The 7720-nt window shown below is 37.2% G+C and overlaps 1 pseudogene; it reads right to left on the reverse strand.

Moving 5' to 3' along the window:
• Window positions 1-715: 715 nt before the first annotated feature.
• On the reverse strand, window positions 716-5786 carry LOC144220528 (small ribosomal subunit protein eS24 pseudogene; annotated as a pseudogene).
• Window positions 5787-7720: the final 1934 nt, after the last annotated feature.

Below are 7720 nucleotides of genomic sequence, written 5' to 3' on the forward strand. Positions count from 1 at the left end.
GCCCTTAGCTGAAGTCAGATGTTTAACTGACTGTGCCACCCAGGTGCCTCGACAATCTCTTATTTTTAAATGAGAGTGTTTAGGCCATTTATATATAATGTGATTATTGACATCTTTGGATTGATATTGTCTTGCTATTTTTTCTATTTGTCCCATCTGTTCTTTGTTCCCATTTTCTTCTTTTTCTGCTTTCTTTTAGAGCAATTGTACAATTTTTACTCCATTTTATTAACTTCATTAGCTAATTAGCTAGAACTCCTTATTATTCACAATAAAGATATATAGAGTTTCAGTTGTTTATTTAAAGTTTATATTACATGCCTTTAACTTATCACATTCAACTTTCAAATGATATTGTATTTTTTAATGTGTAGTGTAAAAACCATGCAACAGTATAATTCTGTTTTCCCTTCCTGGCCTTCTTACAATTGTTGCCTTATATTTTACTTCTATGTATTTTACAAATTCCACAATACATTATTTTTTGTTTGTTTCTTTAAGGAGTCAGTTATATTTTGAAGATATTTAAATAGAAAAAATCTTTTATTTTCTTTTTTCTAGCTTTATTGAGACAGGATTGACAAAACTTTAATATGTTTAAGGTGTACGATGAATTTTTCATAGTTCTCAGTCTATGAATCCTCTCATGAAAAATCTGCAGTCACCACAGGTAAGGCTACTGCAGAATCTTCACTCCTACTTTCCAGTCTGTAGCTCACTTTTTCCCAGCACCAACATTGGCTTTTGCAGTCTCCCTGACTTTCCTCATTCTGTTCTTGCATTCCTTTTGCTGTTTTCTTGAGGTCTTTTTCCTTCTCATAAGGCCATGTCTTCCAAGTCGACGTTAAAGTTCATTTATCTTTATATAATCCATGGAATCCTAAATCATGCAAAAGCCAGTAGTCTTGCCACCACCAAAATGGGCTCCGAATCCAAATCCAAAGATCAGATCTGTGTGGTCTTGTACATTTTGGCTAGTTTCTCCCAAATTTCTGTCTTAGGCACTTGACAGTTGCCTTTCCATGGTGAAGAACATCAATGACCATTTGTTTCCACTGAAGCAACAAATTGTGGTCACAGACTTCCTGGTTGGAATGGTTGCTGTGTTGTTCACGATGGTAGCAGAGCTTCAAGCAGCCAGGAAGGAAAAGACACAATATGTTTTGATAATGTTTACATTGTAAAATGATTACCACAATCAAGCTCTAAGTAACATATTCAATACTTCACATAATTATCTTTTTGTGTGTGGTGAGAACACTTAAGAACTACTCTATTAGCCAATTTCAAGTATGTAATAACATTATTATTAACTCTAGTCACCATGCTAAACATTAGGTCTCCAGAATGTACTCATCTTATAACTGAAAGTTTGTACCCTCTGACAAACATCTCCATTTTCCCTCAACCCCCAGCCTCTAGTAACCACTATTCTACTCTCTGTTATTATGAATTCACATTTTTTTTTGGATTCCTTATATAAGTGAGATCATACAGTATTTGTCTTTCTGTGTTTGGCTTATTTCATTTAGCATAATGTCCTCCAGGTTCATCCATGTTGCAATGCAGGGTTTCCTTCTTTTTTTAAGGCTAAATAATATTCCATTGTGTATGCAGTGTGTGTGTGTGTATGTGTGTGTGTGTGGTAGTCATTTAGGCTATTTTCATATCTTGATTGTGGTGATTCATGTTGCAATGAATATGGAAGTGCAAATATCTCCAAGATAGTGATTTTATTTCAATATATAACCAGAAATGGGATTTCTAGATCATATAGTAGTTCTATTTTTATGGAATCTCCATACTGTTTTGAAAATGGCTGTATCAGTTTGCGTTCTGACCAACAGTATAGAAGGATTTTTTTTTTTTGCCACATCCACTCTAAAATTATGCATCTTTCTACTTTTTGATAGTAGTCATCAAGTATGAGATGATCATTGTGATTTTGATTTCCATTTCCCCAATGGCTAGTGACAATGAGTACTTTCACATATACCTGATGACCATTTATATATTTCCTTTTTAAAAAATGTTCAGATCCTTTGCCCATTTTTTGATTGGGTTATTTGGGTTTTTTGCTATCAAGTTGTGTGAGTTCCTTATATATTTTATTTTTTATACATTTATTTATTTTTAAGAGACAGAGTGAGACAGGGTGCAAGTGGAGGAGGGGCAGAGAGAGAAGGAGAAACAGAATCCGAAGCAGACTCCAGGCTCTGAGCAAATGTTCAGCACAGAGCCTGATGCAGAGCTTGAACCCATGAACCATGAGACCACGACCTGAGCTAAAGTCAGAACCTTAACCGACTGAGCCACCCAGGGGCCCCTATATTCTAGATATTAACCTCATATCAGATATATGAGATGCAAATATTTCCCCCCAATCCATAGGTTGCCTTTTTATTTTATTGATTTTCTTTGTGTGAAGAAACTTTTTAGTTTGATATAATCCTATTTGTTTATTTTTGTTTCTGTTCCCCTTAATTTTGGTGTCAAATTAAAAAAAAAAACAGCCAACACCAATGTCAAGGAGTTTCTCTCACTTTTATTTTAAAATTTTACAGTTTCTAGGGGCGCCTGGGTGGCTTAGTCGGCTAAGCGTCCGACTTTCACTTGGGTCATGATCTCACAGTTCGTGGGTTTGAGCCCCGCGTCGGGCTCTGTGCTGACTGCCAGCTCAGAGCCTGGAGCCTGTTTCAGAGTCTGTGACTCCCTCTCTCTCTGACCCTCCCCTGCTCACGCTGTCTCTCTCTCTCTCCTAGAAATAAATAAAACATTAAAAACAATTTTTTTTAAAATTTTACAGTTTCTAACCTTACATTGAAGTCTTTAATACTTTTTGAGTTTTTTAAAGTTTATTTCTTTATTGAGAGAGAGAGAGAGAGAATGTGCATGCAAGTGAGGGAGGAACAGAGAGAGAGGGAGAGAGAGAATCTCAAGCAGTGATTCTGTGCTGTCAGCATTGAGCCTGATGTGGAGCTTGAACCCATGAACTGTGATATCCTGACCTGAGGGAAATCAAGAGTCAGATGCTTAACTGATAGAATCACCCAAAAAATCACTGAGGTTTTTAGTTTAGTTTAGTTTAGTTTAGTTTGAATGATGCAAGAGTTCAATTTTATTCTTTGAATGTAGATATCTGGTTTTCCCATCTCCATTTATTGAAGAGACTATTCTTTCCCAATTGTGTATTCTTGGTGACTCTATAGAAGATTATTTGACCATATATATGAGGGTTTATTTATGGGTGCCTGATCTTAGAGGAATGAATTTCAGCTTTTCACCGATAGGTATGGTGTTAGTTGTGGGCTTGTTATATATGACCTTTATTATGTTCAGGAATGTTCATTCTATACCTAATCTCACTTGATCATGGTGTATGATCTTTTAATATTTTGTTGAATTCATTTGCTAGCATTTTGTTGAGAATTTTTGTATCTAAATTCATCAGGGATATTGACCTTCAGTTTTCTTGTAGTGTTGTTATCTGGCTCTGGTATCAGAGTAATGTTGACCTTGTTAACATGAGTTTGTGAGTGTTACCTCATCTTCAAGTTTGGTAGAAATCACTGGTGAAACCATCTGGTCCCTGGCTTTTCTTTGCTGGGTAATTTTTAATTATTTATTCAATCTCCTTACTAGTAATTTGTCTGTTAAGATTTTCTATTTCTTCATGAATCAGCCTTCATGGGTTGCTTATTTCTAGGAATTTATCCCTTTCTTCTAGGTTACCCAATTTGTGGCTATGTAATTATTAACTATAAATGATATATAATTACTAATAATAGTTTCTTGTGATCCTTAGTATTTCTGGATTATCAGTTATAATGTCTTTTCTTTCATATATGATTTTACTTATTTGAGTCTTCTCTCTATCTTAGTCTAGTTAGAGGATTGTCAATTTTGTTTATCTTTTCAAAAACCAGCTCTTATTTTTTTGTTGATATTTTGTATTGTTTTATTGCTCTGTATTTTATTTATTTCTGCTCTGATCTTTGTTATTTCCTTCTTTTGGCTAACTTTGGGCTTATTTTTCTAGTTCCTTGAGTAAGGTTATTAGTTAGTGATCTTTCTTTTTTGTCTTAATGTAGACATTTGTCACTATAAACTTCCCTCTTACAAGTGTTTTAGCTGCATACCAAAAGTTTTGCTATGCTGTATTTCCATTTTCCCTTGCTTTAAGATCTTTTAAATTTCTCTTTTGATTTCATTTTTGAGCCATTGGTTCTTCAGGAGTGTATTGTTTACTTTCCACGTTTGTTAATTTTCCAGTTTTCTCCTGTTACTGATTTCTTGCTTCATAGCATTGTGGACAAAAAGAAGCTTGATATGATTTCAGTCTTCTTAAGTGTGTTAAGACTTGTTTTGTGACTTAACAATTGAGACCTGGAGAATGTTCCATGTGTGCTTGAGAAAATGTGTACTCTGCTGTGATTGGACACAAAGTTCTGTATGTCTATTAGGCCTATTAGTTCTAAAGTGTAGCTCAAGTCTAATGTCTCTTTGTTGATTTTCTGTCAAGATGGTCCTTTCATTGTTGAAAATGGGGGATTGAGTCCACTACTATTTTGTATTGTAGTCTATTTCTCACTTCATATCTATTAATGTTTGCTTTATACATTTGGTTGCTTCTATGTTGGGTACAGGGCAAGTATGAGGTTGGAGGGAGGGTGGCAACAGTTTCTTCGTGGGAGGGAGGTATAGCAGCATCTCTCTTTCTGGGGTTCCCTGGCTGCCATGGCTGTTGGTCACTCCAGTGGAAAAGATTTGAGTATTCTATGTGGACCAGGATGTTGGAGTCTGCTGATCCTCTGCTATAAAAGCTGCAGAGTCCGCAGTTGTTGCAAGGGCTGTTGAGATAATCAGTAGCAAAGTCTCCTAGCGTTCTCCACAGAGCTGGCCATTAGGGATCACAGTGGCACCTGTCACTGTCGGGTTGATACTGATAGCCCCCATCCTTCTTCTCTGTTCCTAGCCACCTCCAGATGTCTCAGCTGTGCCAGTCTCTCTAGTGATCCTCTTATACAGTTATTCCCCATTTTCTTTCTTTTTTTTTTTTTGTCCACTAAGTTGCTATAGGTTTTTAATTTGACTCTGAGGTCTCCTATGGCTATTTTCTTTTTTTTCCCCCCTTAAATAGTTTATTGTCAAGTTGGTTTCCATATAACACCCATGCTCATCCCAACAAGTGCCCTCCTCCATGTCCATCACCCCCTTCCACTCTCCCTCACCCCCATTAGCCCTCAGTTTGTTCTCAGCATTCAAGAGTCTCTCATGGTTTGCCTCCCTCCCTCTCCCCAACTATTTTTCCCCTTCTCCTCCCCCATGGTCCTCCATTAAGTTCCTCCTAATCCACCTATATGTGCAAACATATGGTATCTGTCCTTCTCTGCCTGACTTATTTCCCTCAGCATAACACCCTCAAGGACCATCCATGTTGCTACACATGGCCAGATTTCATTCTTTCTCATTGCAATGTAGTATTCCGTTGTATAAATAAACCACATCTTCTTGATCCATTGTCAGTTGATGGACACTTAGGCTTTTTCCATGGCTTTTGTATCCTAGGGCTATTTTCATTCCTGGATTACTATTTAATTGTTGCTTTATGTAGGGAGATAAAGACTGGTATCTTCTACTCCATCATCTTGCTAACATCACTCTCCAAGAAAAAGTCTTTATATTTACCCATGTGGTTACCGTTTGTGGTGCTCTTCATGCCTTTTTGTGGATTTACGTTCCATTTGGCATTGTTTTCCTTTTTCTTCAAGGACTTTCTTTACCATTCCTTATAATGCCTTATAGTGCCGGTGCTTAATTCTTTCAGCTTTCTTTTTTTTTTTTTTAATTTTTTTAAATGTTTTTATTTATTTCTAGGAGAGAGAGAGAGACAGCGTGAGCAGGGGAGGGTCAGAGAGAGAGGGAGTCACAGACTGAAACAGGCTCCAGGCTCTGAGCTGGCAGTCAGCACAGAGCCCGACGCGGGGCTTGAACCCACGAACCACGAGATCATGACCTAAGCGAAAGTCGGACGCTTAACCGACTAAGCCACCCAGGCGCCCCTCTTTCAGCTTTCTTTTATGTCTGAAAAAGTCATTATTTCATTTTTGTTTTTGAAAAATATTTTCACAGGGTAAAGAATTCTAGTTTGATTTTTTTTTCTTTCAATACTTTTAGGATGTTGTACCACTATCTTCTAGCTTGAATTACTTTTGATAAGAAATTTACTCTCATCTTTATCTTTGGTCCCCTTTGTACCATATGTCTTTTTCCTCTGGCAGCTTTTAAGATTTGCTTATTGTTACTAGGTCTCAGAAAATTGTGCTGCTAAACTCTGTTAGATAGGACCAGACAACATTTAGTCTATGATGAAATCTTACCAATCACTAAGGCAAGAATCTTCTCAGTATCCTATCTGATGTATTTTAAAATATAAAGCTTTCCACTTTGGCTCTTGGGAACTTGCAGTATCTTAGTCTATGTGTGAGCTATGAATACTGCTTCCTCTAATCCTTTTGGGTGGTTCTTCCTGGAGCTTCAGATAGTTTCTCCACATTCATGTGCTAATGAATACTTAACTGAATATTCAGGAGGCACTCTCTGCAGATCCCTAGAATTCCTTCTCCCTGCTTTCTCTTCTTTCCTATACTATTCCTGCCACTTCTAGCCTGCTTGGCTTCCTCAGACTCCCAGCTCCTTTTCCTCAACCCAGGCTTAATCTTCTTGCACTGCAGCCTGCAAACTTTCTCTAGGCAGCAAGCTAGGGATGGTATAGCTTACCTTATTTGTTCTTATTTGACAGGGGACAAATGTCCTCTATTGACTGATAGCCAATATCTTCAAAACCATTGTCTTACATGTTATCTATTTTTTCTAGTTATTTCAAGCAGAAGGGTAAATCTAAACCTGGTTATTCATCTGGACTAGAAGTAAAAGTTCACAGTGACTTTTTAATTTTTTTTTAATGTTTACTTATTTTTGAGGGAGTCAGACAGAGTGTGAGCAGGGGAGGAGTAGTGAGAGAGGAGACACAGAATTCAAAACAGGCCCCAGGCTCCGAGCTCATGGCAGAGAGCCCAACACAAGGGCTCCAACCCATGGACCGTGAGATCATGACCAGAGCCAAAGTTGGACGCTTAACCAAGTGAGCCACCCAGGTGTCCCCACAGTGACTTTTTTAAAAAGTGCAAATCTTTTCATATTTTGCTACTCATAAAACCAGTCAATGGCTTCTCACTGTTCTTAGGATAAAGTCCATAAACCTCAACAAGGTTTTCAAATTCTGGCTGCTTCTTCGTTATCTTGTGCCCTTACTCTCCTCTTACTCTTTGTTTCAGTTGCTCAAACTCAACGGACACTTTACCTCTTCTCCCCTGGCCTTTACCCCATGCTTTGTGTGCTCCCTTAACTTGGCTCACTCATACCTATAAATTGGTTTGTCTTGAATGCCATTTTTTTTCCAGGAAAACTGTCTTTGGCTTCTCTCAATAAGTTATGTTTTAATGATTGTCTTCATAGGCTTAGAGATCTACATTAAGGAGGCACTCTCTAATATATCAGGGAATTATGTCATATAATTTCTGAGTGTGTTTCCAGCTGTAAATTTCCAAGATTTGATAAAGTATACATTCTTTAAAAACAGATGCATAATTTTGAAATTATAGTATTTTATTAAATTTGATTTTAGAAGTGTTCAATGGGATCTGGTAGCACTTAACTT

The sequence above is a fragment of the Crocuta crocuta genome, unplaced genomic scaffold (assembly GCF_008692635.1).
Source record: "Crocuta crocuta isolate KB4526 unplaced genomic scaffold, BGI_CrCroc_1.0 scaffold1, whole genome shotgun sequence".
Classification (NCBI taxonomy): Eukaryota; Metazoa; Chordata; class Mammalia; order Carnivora; family Hyaenidae; genus Crocuta; species Crocuta crocuta.